This window comes from Manis javanica, chromosome 2 (assembly GCF_040802235.1).
Source record: "Manis javanica isolate MJ-LG chromosome 2, MJ_LKY, whole genome shotgun sequence".
NCBI classification, from domain to species: Eukaryota; Metazoa; Chordata; class Mammalia; order Pholidota; family Manidae; genus Manis; species Manis javanica.
The window spans coordinates 16,286,660-16,304,997 of NC_133157.1; the positions used below are offsets into that span (position 1 = coordinate 16,286,660).

At 40.5% G+C, this 18,338-nt stretch overlaps 1 long non-coding RNA gene across 1 annotated transcript in view; it reads left to right on the forward strand.

Moving 5' to 3' along the window:
- The first annotated feature begins 210 nt into the window (after positions 1–210).
- The window catches only part of LOC108402683 (uncharacterized), a 106,158-nt gene continuing 88,030 nt past the window's right edge, over positions 211–18,338 (forward strand). Inside the window, exons 1-2 of the long non-coding RNA XR_001854505.3 lie at positions 211–452; positions 5,081–5,206. This is a non-coding gene — a long non-coding RNA (uncharacterized lncRNA). The remainder of the gene's footprint in view (positions 453–5,080; positions 5,207–18,338) is intronic.

The following is an 18,338-nucleotide window of genomic DNA, read 5'->3' on the forward strand; positions in this document are numbered from 1 at the left end:
CGACTTCCTCATCAGAGAGAGATCGTTTCTTTTTATCAAAAATAAAGTAAAATACAACCCAATGCTTAATCTCAAAATTGCTCCTGCCTATTACTGATTGTTCTGCTGATTTAAACACACTTGTCTCTATGCTCTGCTCTCTGCCACCATGGCCCCCACCCACACACACACATGCACTCACTTCCCCCTATTCTAATCTCTACAGGAAATTCCTTGCCAGGTAGAGATGAAGAGAGTACATGCCAGCCTTGTTGCTGACACTGGATACGACTGAATCTCTGTGGAAACGAGCTGCAGAGACCAGGTGAGGAGGTGGAGATGCAGGAGTGTCGTCGTAGGCAGCCATGGTGCAACCACGGTGCCCCCATCAGACATTGGACTCAGTTAGCCCAGTCTGGGCTCACACGGCAGTGAGCTCCACCGAGGGAAGCTGGATCTGCGTTAAGCCCACAGTAAGTTCAAAGGGTTCTGAAGTAGATAAGGGAGCCCCAGTGCCCCACCTTCCCTACCTGTCTCCGACATACATTGGGACCTTCATCTCATGCTCATTCCCCTTTATTCCTCTGGCCATACTCAGTCTGTACTCCAGGGAGTTAGACTTTTATGGACTTGACAATACTTAATGCATCTCCCTGACTACAACTGTCACTATCTGGCCCTTGAAATCTCTCAGCCTACTTCCACCACAGACTGGTCCCTGCTGTGTTAGCTTCATCCCTAAAGAGGAATTACATGTGCACAGTTTACAAGAGTGTTGCTATACTTTTGAGTCCTGGGTAGATTACCTAATTCCTCATGCAATATAGGTGATTTTTCCTGCTCAGAGAGCCAGGAAGAAGGAGGCATCTGTGATGTTGGGGCATCCAAAGATCTTGGAGAGCTTGAGACATGTACATCAAAGAACACCAGCCATAAAGGAAAGCATCTAACCACATGTGGAGCATTTTAAGCAGGGTGTGGTCTTTATTTCTATGCACTTTTGGGTCTTAAAAGATACAATCTATACCTCTCCCCTTGAAAGAAAAGGGACTTACATAAAAATGCTAATACATGTCATTGAAATGATAGAATAGAAAGTCACCATCTAGTAATCATCAGTAAATAACTGGTTCAATGAAGGTTCAACAACAGAAGTTGAAGCCACTGGGTTAAAAGTTTTTGAAAAACAGAATGTTCGTGGGCTTTCAAACTGTCATCCCACAGATCACTCCTGAACTAAGGAAAGTGATTGTAATGGAGACACCCCAGTGGCTACCACCTTAACCAAATGAGCAAATTTAGCAACAATAATGGGATAAACTGGCATTCTGTGTCTCCTGATGTGCTTCTAAGTCAATTATACAATATCTTGCCAAAAATGTTTAACTTGAATCTGTTCATAAAAAGAAACAGAAAAATCCAAAATTTGGGTAAATTCTGTAAGACAGCTAGCCTGGACTTTCAAAAAATTGCTCATGAATAAAAGTAAAGAAACAAACAAACATACATATATATGTGAATAAATGAGTAGGGTTTTGCATGAAAAGGACAATAAGGAAACCTAAAACCAAATGCAATGACAGACCTTAGTTGGAGCCTGGATTTTCTTTGAGAGAGCTATGAAGTATATTTGGGAGCACTTGGTGTAATTTGAATATGGATGACATGTTAAGCAATTGCCGTATCAGTGTTACATTTCTTGGGTGTGATAATAGTAGCATAGTTCCGTTAAGACAAAGTCCTTTTGCTCTATAGATATATTCTACAGTATTTACTGTTGAAATATTATAATGCCTGCAAGTTACTGTCAAAAGATTTAAAATAAAAAGGCTGTGTGTGTGTGTACATGTATATGCAGATAAAGCAAATGTGGCAAAAGGCTAGCAATTGTGAATCTAAATGAATGGTATACATGTATTCATTATGTTATTGTATCAGGTTCTCTGAGGGTTAGAAATTTTTGCAAATAAAAATTGGTGGAGATGGAAGAAGCCCCCTCCACATTCCTTTTAAAATGTGACTCTTTCTTAGAGGGTATGCTGAGTGATGATATAAAAGTCCCCACGATGTCCCTAATCCCTTCCTCTCCCATAACCATCACAACGGTTTTGACTTCGTCACTTTTTTTTTACTTCACTCCACACATGCATTCTCTTATAATAAGGAAGATTGATCAGGGGTGTTGTGATGCTGAAGCAGCATAAGAAGGAGAAAGCACGTGGGCTGAAATTGGAGAAGAGTTTGCCAAAAGACGATGGAGGAGCAAAGCGTGTCTAGTGGCAGGAAGGGATTTCATAGGCATCATTAGAGAGACTGAATGTTTGTCCCAACGTAGCCTTTGGCCTGATTATCACCATCTTCTATTATGAGTAACTTACTTGTTCACCACCTTCTAGTGTTCTGTTAACCCGCTCCCAGTTGCCCCAGCCTACTAGATTGTGCCCACCCAGTGTCAGGAACCTGAGTTGGGGACTCTGGGCTCAACTGCATCTGATTGCACATCTCTAGCTGCCATCCTGGAACAGGATGGGTTAGACTGTTTGGAATCCTCTTTCTGACTCTGTCCTCCGGAAACTCTGTCTTATGGCCTCTTGGGCCACAGTGGACAGAGCTGTTCTCTCTCCCACATTGCCCACCTAGGAGGCAGGGACTGAGGGGCTGCCTGCTCCGCCACTCCCGAGGAGAGGGTCCCCACCAGTGCTCCAGAGATCTTTGCTGTGCTCATTTGCCTTTTGAAAATCCCCTCCAAACGTTCTGTTTCACAAATGAGCAAGGTCTCTCAGCTCTCTTGCTTCTGTTCTTTTTACTATTGTCTTGCCCTTTGACAACAGGCAGGCATGTGTGAGCTTGAGGTAAACCAAGGCCAGACAGAACTGGAGCATGGTGTTCTTCCACTGAGAGCTGGAGTCTCAGCACAATGCCTGGAGCAGAGCAAGGAGAAGAACAATAGTCCTCGGCCAAACTCATTTTCAAATGTGAATGGCACTTGTGATGACTAAGGGAAGCACCTGGTGAAAAGCTTTTCTCTTGAGTTGTTGTCATCATTGTGTGCATGGCTGTTGCCCTGTGGTTTTGCCTACCAGTTTAACTCACTGTTTTATGTCAGTTTTAGATCTAGTTAATGATTCACTCAAGAGAATGACAATTAGCATATTTGAGGTTTCTCCTCTTGGTTGTCACTGGGAAATTTTTGAGACTCTACTAAGTACCTAGCTGTGTAACAGGCTTATACCAGTCTGGGAAAAGGAAAATTTATCAAATAACATCACTAGTACACAGTTACTTATGACTGATATGTGTGGGGTGTGGTAAGAGTAATCTAACCAGAGGACTGACCTAGCCGGAGTAGGGACAGAGAAGCTATTGGTGAGGAAGTGATATTGAGCTGAGATACTCAAAATGACAAGGGGTTAGCTAGGCAAAGTACCTGTGTGCATGCCTGTGTTGTGTGTACACTCAGTTTTGTGTGCATGGGGTATGGGTGACTATGTTTGGGACATGAAAAGCATATCCTGAGCCAAGGGATGAGTGCAGGCCCAGACCTTCTGGTAGGAGCACAGAGAATGGTTGCTGCCTTCATAGATACATCCTCTGATGGAAAGAGCCATGGAAACCAGTAGATATGGTCATTATGCTACGTGATGGTACACTCTAAGGTCTTTGAAGAGATTTAGGGAGGCCCAGTTTCCCCAGAAATATCTCCATTACCCAGTGTCAGCAGAACCTTAAACTTTATGACTAGCTAACTGAATCTTCACATTCTCCTTACCCTTTTAGAATACAAAGGATAAATTATTTATTCGTTGCTTTTTTCTATCAAATATTTGAGAGCCTCAGATATACCAGCAGGATTCTAGAAGCTGAGGTTACAGTAGTCAGTGACCTTGACAGAAAAAGTTCCTTTCTTTATGGAACTTACAGCGGGTCGTCCCCACTCGATAAAGTCATGACTGTCTGAAACTACTTCTAGGATAGCCTGATCCTGTCTCTCTAAGGGAAATGGTTTGATTCTTTATTTACTTCTACTAACAATATAAAGTGGATGTGCTGGGGACAATCTTTTCTTTTCAACCAGACAACCACACCAAAAAAATGAAGTTGAATCATAACTTTACATATATATACAAATTAACTCAAAATAGTTAAAGACCTAACCTTAAGAGCTAACACAGATTTAAAAATCTCAAACAGATATTTGTACATTAATTTTCATTGCATCAGTATTCACAGTAACCAAAAGGTAGAAAGAGCTCTGGTGCTCATAAACAGATTAATGGATGAACAAAATGTGGTAAATACATACAGTGAAATGTTGTTGAATATAAGAAATGGAATGAAATGTTGATGTATGCTAAAACATGGGTGGGCCTTCAAAATAGTGTGCATAGTGAGATAAAGATGGACACAGACAGATGAATATTGTATGATTTCACTTACATGAGGTACTTAAAATAGGCAAATTCACAGACACAGAAAGTGGAATAAAAGTCACCAGGGTTGGGAGAAGGAGGTGTTATTGTTTACTGGATACAGAGTATTTGTTGAGAATGATGGAAAAGTTTTGGGTATAGATAATATCGGCAGTTAGCCAACATTGTGAATGTATTTAATGTCACTGAGCTATATGCACATATGAAAGGTTAAAATGATATTTGATGTGTATTTTACCACACAAAAACCATTTAGAAAACAAATGGGAGGGATTTTGAGTTTCCTGGGTAAATCCAAGAAAAACAGATGAAAAGAATTAGAATTAGTTATCAGGTAAGGAGAAAAGGGATGTGTGTGAATGTACATGTATGTGCACAAGCACGCACTCTTGAAGATGGAATAGATCCTGGGAGGGAAGACCAAGGGTGCTTGGGTCTGAGGAAGAGACCCAAGGGTGCTTGGGTCTGAGGAAGAGGTGGTATAATGGCCAAGGGTTTCTGATGACCTGGAATGGTTAAATTTACAGAGTATATATTTTGGTTTGGGAGAGATGGATAAACAACACCTCTCTCTTCTCCACTGGGGAGAAAACATCAGAAAGAAAGAAATGAAAGTGAAGAAGGAGGCTATGAGCCCCACAAATTAAAACATTTTATTTAGTCACTTTCAGTTTTAGGGTTCCCAAGGCTGTGATTTAAGTTCCATCAGGACCTCAATTCTCTTTGTGTCTACTGAGTACTTCAAGCAAAGTGTCTGAACCCCATGATTTAATGATAGAAAGGAACATCTTCAAGAGGTAAGATGGGAATGAGATAAATAATTTAAATGCAAGGAATAAGAACAGAATGTGTCCAAGGAGGAAATGGAAAAACTCCATGAACACTAGGGGCAATGCTAGTGTTCTAGGGATCAGCAAAAGTGTACTTGATTCTTTTTATATAAGGCAGTAAGCAGATGTTTTAGAAGACAGAGGACACTTGCCTCTCTCTCTTAGTCTCAGAATGTCTAAAAGTAGTAACATCTAGTTACAACTTTTCCTTTTGCCTGTGGTGCTCCCTCATCTTTTCTCTAGCAAAAATATTGAAAAGTAGGTCAAATTTCTCCTATTTACTCTTAAGAATAAGACAATGTAGTAAGCATGAAACATTTATCATATGTTGTCAGACAAAAAGACTGCAGAGTATCTCAATATTTATTCTCTATTTTTATGGTAATTTATAGCAAATCTCCTTGAGATCTGAAGGGCTCACACCTTGTTTCTTGTGTTCTCCAGGGAATAATATATCAAGTCCATTCTCATCTTCCCAGATGAAAGAATGATTGTAGTCATTAAAATGGCCAAAATGTGTAGGTTTCAGGGAAGCATTTTCCAAGAGTTTCTAACACCTTTTATCAGTCAGTTTTTCTTAGTACTTGGAATGTTGTACTCTTCAAAACATAGAAATCTTTGCATTTGGCCAGAATCCATGGTAAACATGACAAGGAAATGGGTATTTCATGGAATGGTAGGGCCACTAAAGTAACAACAATCAACGTGTGTGTATGTGTGTGTCTGTGTGTATATTATGCGTATATGCATGTGTGTGTGTTTACAGTGTTGGGTTCATATGTATTCAACTTCATATAAGATGACATAAGAATGAAGTAAGTTCTAAATCACCCCAAAATGTTGTGTTCAGCAATGATACTCCTAGCCCTAAAAAAATTTGACCCAATCATTATAGACTCCTGAGGAACACCATTTACCCTCAGCTAATAAAGAAGTGCTCAGTTAGGGATTCTATATCCTTGAAGACAGTACCCTTCCCAAGAGCACTAAAAGAAGCATCTGTCACTTCATTTACCCACATACACACAGTTTCTCAATCCGGTAGTAGAATCAGCACTAATCACCGCTGTTCCTTAGAGAAAAAACAGATAGTTTCATAGAAATTGCAACAAACAGGTCTCTAGGACTCTAGGAGCTGGAAAAATGGAATTTTGTGATCCAGCAGTTTAAACTCAGAAGGTATGGATGCTTGGAGGTAGTTACAAATTGAACACAATTGCTTGGAAGAACAAAAGTGAAATGGTACTTCTGGGAGTCATGTGTGGACAACGTTGCTTCCCAGGCAGATCTTACAATGTATACCCAACAGAGATGTTATAAATACAAGCAGACCCAAGACATAAAGGTATGGTTTTCATCTAGTTCTCTCATATTAACTCCATAACCATTACCAATTTTTCTTCCTATATGGACCTACAAATTATAGAACATGACTCATTTTGAAACACTGCTTTCTATTTTTATAAGCCGATAAAATAGTTTTATTACCCCACGGTTATCTTGCCCAGTTCACAATTTCAGTACTGTGAGCACTGATGTCATATTGGAGAGTCTAGCTCATTACGTAGTAGGTATACGTCGCCTGGATCATGCACTGTGAGCCATGCTTACAAATTCCCATGATCAGCCCCCACTCCTGGCAGCCATGACCTCTAGAGCAGAGTCACTTGTTTCCCCCAGGAGTCCTGCATGTCTACATGGTGTCTTATTTCAGTTTAATACAGCTATCTGTTGTATGGAATTTTTAGTACCTGGATGGCTTCAGAGCAATTCAGAGGTTTTATCTACCCCAAAGCCATTTAGGTCTATGGGGAAACTTAAAATGCTCTGTCCTTTTACCTCATATTCTTCACAGTTCTACTCCCAAAAGGGCTCGTAAGGTCATGCACTTCTCCACATGAGACTCCAATTATATCAGACAGGCTCATTACCCCAGACCTAGGTACAGAAAGTAATTTATTAGAGGCTTCCACCACTCACAGCACCACTGAATATTCTTTCAGGTTAATAGGGGTACTCACATTAAATACATATGTCACTAGGTATACTCCAGGATACTTTTTAGGAATTGTGTTCACACACCAATTGGATAAAGTTTGTCATGAATCATGTCTGACACAGTAATTATCATTGGCACATTGACAACCCACCAAATACCTTCTTCATTTAATGAAATAGAACAATATGACTTTGTGGTTGACATTTCCAGGACCTACCTACATCCGGTTCTACTGTCTTCCCAGGCACAGGATAACTTTACATTTCCTTAGTGCCTTATAGTTAGTCAGATAGGACCATGTGTCTGATTCTGGTCAGTGGGTTGTGAGAGGAAGTGTGGTGTCGTCTCTGAGAGTAAATATTTAAAGGCCAATATAAGACCCTTTTGCACATCCTTTATCTGCCACATTGACCATGGAGGCCGAATGTTCCAGATGGCAGAGCTTTAGTATGGTGGAGCCTCCATCGGCCTGTATCACTGAGGATATTTGGTCTGGAGAGTGACATGGACTTTGCATGAGTGAGAAATACACCTAAGTTTTGCTAAACCACTGAGATTTTGTGTTTGTTATCACTGGAATATAATCTAGCCTTTCCTTACCAATAAAGATTTCTTCCATAATGGAAAAATGTCATATGGCCCTACTTTATTTTAAAGTTTGTGTTCAAGGTCAAACCAAGTGTGATTAAGACTTAGAGTTCATGGCTCTTGGTGTCTGTATACATACCACCCAGTCTGTCACAAAGAGCTCCATGAGGTTCTATCAGAGATGTTATGAATACATTGCTTCCTATAGTCCACGTTCCATGAATGCAAGGGACTGGAGCAATTCAGGTGAAGTGTATGTCTCCTTGAACAATAATAGTCATCACCAGAAGCAACAGGTTTTTAAGGACTATAGTAGCAATATATTGCTGTGATGGTGTTGCATAAAATTTTGGTGGTTTTATAGCAAAATCATTTAAGATCCTGACTCACTCACTAGTTTATAGGTTGCTTGCAAAGTGGGTTGTCGGGGTGCTCTGCCACCCGTTGTGTGTTGTGCATGACACGGGTGTACCATTCTGGGCCCAGAGGCTATGCAGGGCATGGTCTTCTCATGGTGGGTGGTGCAAGCACAAGAGACCAACACAGATCAATCAAGCATATTCAAAGCCTCTCTTCCTGGCACATCTGCTACCCTATCATTAGCCAAAGTAAGCCAGATGGCCAAGCCCAAAGTAAGTAGACCTGGGCTTGTGGTGGAGATGATATATACTCCACCTACTCTCATGGAGGCACATCAAAGCCACATGGAAGAAGGGCCCAGGTGTATGATTCTATTAAAAGAGAAGAGGAAAAAAATAGAAAAAATAAATTCATTCTACCAAAAAAAAATCATACTGGAACAGGGAAAATTAATTGAAGTTATTTTATTTCAAATAACTATGAAATTCTAAATTATCTTTCCCTATGATACCATTCAGTTATATATTTAGTATTTCCCAATCCTGAAATATTTGCTCATGTTATTTATTACTTATGTATTAGTCCATTTATATGTTTTTTATTATTTATTTATGACTTTTTATATCTTGGCCACCAGTAGCTAATCCTTATCTCGTCTCCTCTTCCTTTGGCCAAGGGCATTTTAATTTCACTGTATACTTAGTTCTTTTTGATGACATTCTAAAATTACAGATAATTCCTCATTTAATTATAACTATAATTATAATTCCTGATTATCACATTATTGTTCTCCTGGATTATATAAACACACACATATATTCAACACAAAATGTTTTTTATTTTCCCAGTTTATAACCATTGGGTTTTGGTTCTGACCAGTAGAGTAAATGAGTCATCTCTTTTTCTACTTATCATATTGATTTAACAAAGACAAATTCAGGATTCCATACCTGTTTTTCATCAGGAACTTTCCTCGGGGTCTGCCACAGTGCGTGGTCACACTAACACTTGCATTCCAACATTTCATCCATCTCTTGGTCCTGTACGTCCTGAAGTCATGTGCTCCGGCAGACCAGAGCATGACGTGGCTAATGAGAACGTAGGAGACAATAGAACCATCAACTGTCCTTTTAAAGTTTCAACTCTTGGGGTTTTGAGCTGGGAAGTGAAATGTCCTTTGCATGGTACAACTCCTGTTTAGAAATGAGAGTTGAAAATTGAGGAACCATTTGATATCCAAAATGTGAACCTATTCTTGAAGCATATGTGCTGTGAACTGAGTTATCTGATCCTAATTCAGAAAACATTTATTGAGCACCTATGTTTAGGGCACTATTCTAAGCTCTGGTGATACAGCAAAAAACAAAACAGATAAAATTCCTACCCTTATGCTGCTAAAGTTTTAATGGGATCCTAAGGAATCAGGAAATAGCATTTTAAAAATAACTTTCAAAGTAAAGACTCCTATGTTAAATCCTCAATGCCTGTTTTTACCTGGGACAGAGGTAAAAAGAATGAGACTTAGGAAATAATCAGACTAAGGAAAAGAATGAGGATTTGTTTGATTTTTATTTAAATAATTAGCACTAAGGGTAACCGCAGCAGGTTGAGATACCTTGAGATATTCAAAAGGCTGCTCTAGGAGATACAGAAATCAAAACAATGAGTGTGCTTTGTTTTCCAAGGTCTCCTAGTTAGAAGGATGCACATCCCTAGGCTCTTTCCCTGCAGGTGTTGATTCAATTAGCCTTGTGTGGACCCTGGAATCAGGATGATTAACAACAAATGGCTCAGGGAGTCTTATGATCAACCAGTGTTTAAACAACACTGCAATAGGAGAAATGAAAACAAAGGTCCCGGCTCTGAACCTCATTTTCATTAATCATCACTACAACCTTGCAATATAGACATCTTTTCCTTTCTTTTACAGGCAACTAGAGTAGGATTTCCAAGATCACAAGGTTAATAAGTAACAGATCTGGAATTTGAACCCAAAGACCAAAGCCTGTCTCCATGACCCGTGCGCTATCTACCACACTCTCATTTGCTTATTAGTTCATTCATTCATTCATTCATTCATTCATTCATTTTCACTCAATTTGTGTTACAACAGATAGTTATTGGGTATTAGATGATATAGGAAGGAGGAATGAAAATTAGGTAAGATCCAAGGAATTCAAAAGTCTATAAAGTATCGTATTTGATTGAATTCCAGGAAACATATTCATGGGAGCTCAGAGGAAAGAAAGCTCAGTTACAGCTGGGGAGGTCCTCTGTGGAAAAAGTGTCACCTTAGAGTGTGGACGGATGGGGACAAAGGGCCGTGAACTCTAGGTTAGAGGGGACAGCATGAAGAAAATCCAAGGATCAGAAAACAGACTTACAGGGAATTGCAGGACTAAAGAAGAGAGATTTCCACAGCCACACACCTAATTTTAGAACATGTGAAACATTAAGATTGACAGACTTCACATATATATTTGATATCAGAATCCTTTTGAAAATATGGAAGCTATAGCAGCACTGGGCCTTCTTCTCCTCTGTGCACAAGCTGCTGTAGCTAAGTAATAGCTGCCTCTTTCCCGGAGAACATCTACGCTAATTCTCTTGGGCCAGTGTACACGTTTATGTTATCTGCTCAGCCACCCAGGGGACCAGTTGATGGAAAAGTCAGCTCTGGGTTCTGAGCCTGTCTGCTGTTAGCTGCTTGAATAAGCTTTTAGCACCTCCTTCTGTGGGGAGATGGAGCCGGGATGCAGTGACAGCCCTGGGCAAGTCCACTCCTGCCCAGGAATGTACAGTCTGCTGAGCTGCCTGACGGATAGTTCTCTAGACAGAAAGTGGGCATCTGGGAGGGATCTGGGCCTCTGGACTTGTGGGCTTGCCCCAACAGCCTTTTATGAAAGGTGAAACTAGTCAGTGATTAGTGAAGTCCCACTTTTCCATATTACCTCGGGGCCTGTTCTGTGACTTAAATGTTAGTTTTATTTAGCCAGCCAAGGAGACAGCAGTGGATCAGTGAAAGGGGAGACCCATGAATTTCTAAGATTGGTTTGGCATTTTCTTACCCTTGAGCTAAATGCTAGGATATATATGAGGAAAAAGAGAAAGAAAAAGGGGGAGAGAGCAAAACAGAGACAATAAAAAAAAGAGAGAGAGACAAATTCAGGAAACATTTATTGAGCACCTACTGTGTGCCAGACACTTTCCTGGTGGTCAATTTGATGACCACAAGGTAGAGAGCCTGCTCAACATAATTTTGTTTCTTCACAGAAGACAAATACTATAGAAGTTATTTATCTGAATATAAAAACACACAAATGCAAAGTCTCTGAGACAGTTAAGCCAAGAGCAGATGGAAATTGGGTGACAGGAACAAGCCAGTTGCTCAGCTTACACAAATTTACCTACCAACTCTCATTCTAGGAAATGGGTTAAGGGACATTGACTCGGTGCTGGGCAGCTGGTGGAATGGCAAGAACATGAGTTTTGGAGTCAGCAAGCCCACAGTTTATAAACTATGCCCTGTCACAAGACTTACAGTAACTACTTTCCTCAGTTTCGTCCTCCATAACATAAGAATCATAACTTGTTTACCATATCACAAATTTAAGTGAGGATTTCAATGACACTACATTTTCAGACACTTCATAGGCACTTTATGTATAAGAAACTACCTCCCCTCTTCTGCTTTCTTAGTGACATGGTCCAAGTCATTAGCAATCCTAGCTAGTTTTATTCATGCTGAGACAAAATAAATTCAGGTCCCAGAACCTCTAAATGAAAGATAATGAAAAATATATGTTTTCTCACTTCCTTATTTGGCCGCCTGCAAATTATGTCTCCTGACGCATGCTGGTGCCTCTGCTGTTGCATGACTTCAGACACTGAACTTTGAGTCTTTGTCACATCAGCAGCGCCGAGTAATTCTACACAGAAGTCTGACATTTCCAGTTGAAAAAAATAAATTGATTAAAATTCAACAGGCATGTAGTGTTCGGCATTTAAAGGTCAAGGAATCTAGGGAACTATCAACTTTAAGATAATTCAACATTTAACGCCAGTGGGGCAACCAGGATGTGTCTCCTTCTTTCATCACCCCAGCATTTGACTGATGGGAACATAATTGTGGCAAATTTAATTACAGCCTCAAGATGGGCCATCCATCCTTGGGGTCCTTAGCAATTGAGCTTCCTGAGAGTAAGAAAAGATTGATTTGACTTTCTATGGATTATGTCTTCACTTTTGTTATGTAAGAAAGAATCTTTGCTTTATTTCCCTTTTGAAATTCCCAGGAAGACTGCAAGCCAGGTGATCTTTGCTTAAAGATGGATAGGGAGGAAAAGATCTCCAGACCTTGAGCTCCAGGCTTGACTTACTATGCTAGCATGGTAGAGGCCCCCTCCATCATTATATAACCAATGTCTAGCACAGGACTGGCACATAAACCTAAGTAAGTCTGCCATAAACATTTGCTGATTAATTAAATTAAGAGATCACATTTATGTTTTTTTCAGATACTATTAGATCTTGGGCAAGTTACTCAACCACTCTGGTCCTCGATTCCCACTTTAGTGTAATAGGGACACTAAAGCCTACTACGCGATTGTTGAATTGTTTGCCAATTATTAGCTTTATGTTTTCTCCTCCGGACAGTGATTTTCTTCAATGCAGGGATGGAAATGCACCTCCCCATTCCCAACAGTGCCTGGCACAATGCCTAGGAAAAGGGTAGGTGTTTGTTGGCTTAAAAAGGAATTCGAATCCATGTCATGTGGCAATAACAGTACTGACACAGAATGCAGGAAACCAGGGGTCTAACTTCCTATTCTGTCACCAATGTGTGATGTGACCTCTAGGTCTTAATTTGCTTGTCTTTCAAATGAGAAATATATGTTAGAAAATTTCCAAAGTCCCATATTCTTTGATATTCTTTGATCCTTACTCCTGTTTTTATCAGGACTTCATTCACTAGAGGTCATTTATTGAGTCTTAGTAGTGACTTGAAATTACAGGAAGTAAAAGAACTGTCTTGTGAAAACATGAGATGACTAAAGGATGACATGACTGCTCTCTGCAAATACCTGAAGTGTTTTTATGATAGGACTGCTGATCATTTGTCCTCATTTTTACTAAGAGGAACAGGCTTTGGTTTTGCAGGCAAGGATGCAATTAGACATATGGAGAGATTTCTTGATTACTACAGGGATAAAATGATGCCTACTTTCAGTCTTCTCTACAGGTGAGAGCTAGTGTCCCCGATGAGTCAATCAGTGCATCAACAAATATTTGCTGAGCCTGCATGTTGCTCATTTTCCTCTTCATAACGTTATACCCAAAGTGTGGATCCTGAACCACCTGCATCAGAATCACATGGAGCTCATGCTTAGGCTTCTATGGAATCTACCTCTTGAGCTGATATATAGAATCAGTGGCATTTCTGTGTATCCTACAGTTTGTTTGGCAAATGCCGATCTTGAGTTGAATAGTCTTAAACAATATTTTCTCCCAACCTGGTGGCTATTAAAATAATAAGAACAGCAGGTACTATTTGTTGAACACCAACTATGTGCCACACATCTTACCTATATCATTTATAACAGTCAACACTCACCTGGGATATATATACTCATAGATATCTCCCACCTAAGAGATAAAAGAGACACTGAGTGACAAAGGGATAAAACCAGCAAGTGGCAGGATCAGGGCTTATACCCAGGTCTCCTGACTCCCAGTCCCTGACGCCACAGCTGCTCTCCTGACATGCTGGCTTCCAGGAAGGGCCCTCTGTGAGACTCATGTTCCGCAGCTGTGCCCTTACTTGCATTTGAACGAGAAGGAGAGGTAAAGAAGGTCACAGAGAAGCAAGCTCATCCATATTCAGCTTGGTCTGTTAGCTTTAAGTTTAAGAGAGGAGACTGAGAAAGAGATGGGTCTCTAGTTTCTTGCAGAGAACCTGAAGTAGTTTCTCAGAAAATGTACCATAGATTATTTTTTTCTTTCCTCTCAAGGAGAGTGTAGGATGTTGTGTGTGATCTTACTGTGACCCCTACAGGTTACTCAAAGCAGAATAAAATGACAACCTCCATCAGAGATCTCAGTCCAAAGGAGGGACTCCAGGGAGCCAATTTCAAATGGTCCCCATTTTCATTACTCCTTCTAATTGCAAAATACAATCTCCCTTTGGATCCTCATCACTGGATATCAGCAAGTGTCATGGAAGACCCGCCCCTCCTCACTTTGGACAGGGAAAGCTAATAGGTTATTAACTGGCAGAATAGTCAGTTTTACAGTAAAACAATCAAATAATCATTTATATGCATTATCAATGATTACCTGACAGGTGTGTCCAGAAGTGGAAGGCAAATTTGAGACAGGTAAGGTGGCACACAAATGCAGATGACTTTAGGAAATGCTCCCTTAGTTTTCCCTAACATTTCCTAGACAGTCAGGGTACAGGCTGAGATGATAAATGTGTTTACAACTGAAGTCTTGAAGGGTTAAAAAGTCACCCAACCAACTCCTCTGGAATACTTAAGGGAAAGTATTAGGGAGGCAGGGGAGTAGTTGAAATAACTTTGCTTCCCACTGAGGTTCGTTTATTCAGATTGTCTTGATGATCAGGCTAAGAGGCCGGGAGGCTGAAGAATAAGTAACAGTCCCATTTCAGGTAAAATGCATGGTCTTGTGATTCATTTGCTATGTGAGGAAGAAATAAAAATTAACCTACCCCTGGGAAATACTTAATTTAGCAGGGAGGACAGGGGAAGATTTCCTCAAGAAAATCGGATAAAATTAAGGTCATAAAGAGTGGGCAAGGGACATCACCATGAAGTTGCCTGGGTGCCCTTGGATAAGTCACTTAGCCTTTCTGGACCCTGGTTTCCTCATCTCCTATGTAAGGCGGTTGGATTGGGTGATCTCAGTGGCCCTTTCCAACTCTGACAGTCTATGATTCTACTTCTGTTTTTAAAAACACATAAGTTACTAAACTTATATGTATGACTTGTCCAGAAATACTAAGTCTTTTAAAATACATTGCCCCACTTGTCAGAAAATCTGAAATCCACCTTGGAATCTCAGGCTCCTTAGTGAAAACCCATACTAACCCTCTCCATTTAGAGGTGAAGACACCAAAGTCCAGAGAGGGAAAAGAACTTGCCCCAAGTCACACGTAAGTTAATGGTTGGCATTCTTAAAAAGCAGGCTTCTCGATCATAGGCAAGAAGGAAGCTGACCCACTGCACTTCCCACCCCTCCTTGCTGCCTGTGCATTCAGTACTGAGTATTTTTAGATCTTTTTTTAGATATAAAATCACCTTATTGGTTCTGAAACATAAAATGCAGTAAGCTTGGCCAAGATTGCTTTTAGAACCAGCAGGTTTACTGATATGAAAGATGCAGGGAACACAGGATTTTTTTCTTTCAAATGCCAAAAATATTAACAAAAAATACATTTCTGTACTTCCCCATGTTTCTTCACTTCTTTCCTTCATATCTGCAAGTTGATCTCCAACTAACGACTTCCCAGGGATGTTGTGGAGGCAGTCGTCATAGAAATGATAGCAGTTGTAGAATTAGTCACACTAGCGTTGATGAAGTTGTTTGATTATATAATTTTTTGGTGCTTTTTATAGTAAAAAAAAGAAAATCAGACTTAGGCAATAAAGGAAATTTGTCACATCAAGTATATAAAATGTGGGCAGGACAAGCTTCAGGAAAGGATCCATCCAGTAGAACAACAATGCACCAAGAAAAACACCAAGTGTTTTTCTGTCTCCTTTTTCTACTTCAATACAGGTTTCCTCTTAAGACTGGTTTCTTTTGTAGCCATGAGATGGTTTCCAGCCACCTCCTGGGCTACATATTTGCTGATACCTGCCCAGTGAGTGACAATTCATCTTTTTTTTCTGACTGACCCACAGAGTATGGAACCTGACTCTGTCTCATGGGGCCAACTTAGATCACTTATCCATTCTGAACCAATAAATATAATAGAGTTTAACAGCTATCATCACAGTACCATTATGTTTGTTGGCTGACTGAAATAACTTTGAGGCTATTAGATCCTATTAGATCTTGGGGAAGTTACTCAACCAACTCGTTGAGCTGCAGGAGAATTTAATTCCTTCTCAAATTCCGTGGCTACTAGGTAGTGACGAAGAGCAAAAATGGATGTTGGAGAGACTACCACAATGTACGCTATCATGCCGAGGGAAAAGGTGATGCTGACAGTGGTGCCGATGAAGATGAAAAGTAGTGATGAATAATAAAGAGGATGGCGGTGGCAAAGCCATTGAGGTAATAAAGATGATGCTGATGGTAGCAATGGTAGAGAGGTGGTCAAAGTGAAGGTGATGATGAGGAAAACATTCATTTAACACAGGTTCAGTGAATTTGCATGCTTTTCCCATGCATCCTTCCTAAATAACTTGCTACTGGCCACGGCCCTTGTTTCTCCCTCTGTATAATGCTATTGATTCCCATTTTCCTGGCCACTGCTAATTGGCTCATTGATAGACACATAATCCAGGAAAACCAATCCACAGTCTAGGCTGTCCTAAATGAATGGGAAGGTCTGTTAAGAATTTTCACTGTAACGCAAGCTGTACGCACATGATGATGGGCTCTCAAAATGGCAGGCCCAGTGTCCCTTATTGTTGTGTATCGTTTGTTCCCTCCCCACCCTTGCCACGCTTCCCTGCCCCATTTCCTTGAGGCTTTGCCATGTGACATATCCTGACCTGTGTGATAGGAGCAGACGTGATGCTAGTCTCACATGGGCAGATGCTTTCAATCTGCTTGCATGGCTGGCTGGGTCCTCTTGTTCTGGGCACCTGCCGACAGCATGTCCCAGATAGTGGCTTCTCCTTCAGCCTGGGCTGTAGAATGAGAAGGCATGTGGAATCCAGCTCAGCTAACAGAGCAGTCATTGACCCAAAACTTTCAAGAAATGTAAGAATGAAGTATGTGTTGATTAGATTTTGAGGCTGTTTGCTATCCAGCATAACCTAATTAAAGCTGACTGATACTTTTACACTCAGGCCTGGAGCTAACAACAGAGTTTTCAAAGCCACATGCAACTGTCAGTGAGGAAACAGAGAACCTATAAGAAATCAAAGCAAGTTGGTCAGCAGAAATGATTGAAGGGTATCTCAATATTTTTGTCCTGGGTAGACCTGAGGAATAGGGTTGTCTTAGGGACACCACAATGGCAGGATGCCTGCAGTGCCAGAGGCCACAGCCCCACTGCACAGCCAGAGCTCGAGCCATGTGACCTCATCCCTGCTCTGTCCTTGGGCCAGGCCAGCTCCCCGGGTGGCCTTCTCCCTCTGACCCTTATATTATAGGTGAGGGGCTCATTGCACACTGACATTTTCTCCTCCTAAGACCAGGTAAAGGAGAAAGCATCTCACTACAACTGATCCAACTCTTTTTCCTTACTGAGGACGGTATTTCCAGTAAATCAAAATTCTTCAGCCTGGATCCTGTTTTCTAAAAGTTACCTTTTGAACTCAGTTACAACTTTTGTTAAAATACATACCTACAGTGAAAAATGGCATTGCATTTTCTCTATGTTCTACAAGAGAATTTCTGAAGTCAAAATTTCTCTGAACAACTGGAACTGGCTTTATTTTTTAATGCCCCATAAATATTATATAATCATAAGCAGACATTTGAGTGATAATCTCTTTAGAATCTCAATTTCCCATCTGTGAAAAGGAAATAGTAATATATACATCTTAGGGATCATGTGAGTATTATATAAGAGACTAATGAGGGTGACTGACCCACAGTAAGTATTCCACAAATGACAACTTTTATTAATATTGAGGGGAAGGATGATGAGATGGAAGAAAGGGAAGTGGGAGGAACTTGTGAATTAAATAACAAACACAGACCCATAAGGGGATGTTTGGGAGAAGGCAGAGAACATGTTATGCAAACAGCAAACCTGTCCAAAGCTAACAGGAAAGGAAACCAAGAGTGAATTCCATCTGTTTTCTGCCTGCACCTGCTATTTATTTACTTTTCAGCTTCATCAATCCAGGCCAAATTGTTATTTTTTAAAACCTCAAAACATGGGGAAAAAAGAGAGCAGTGGAGAGAGAGAAACAGGGAAGGGAAAAGAGTAAGACAATAATAGCTAAC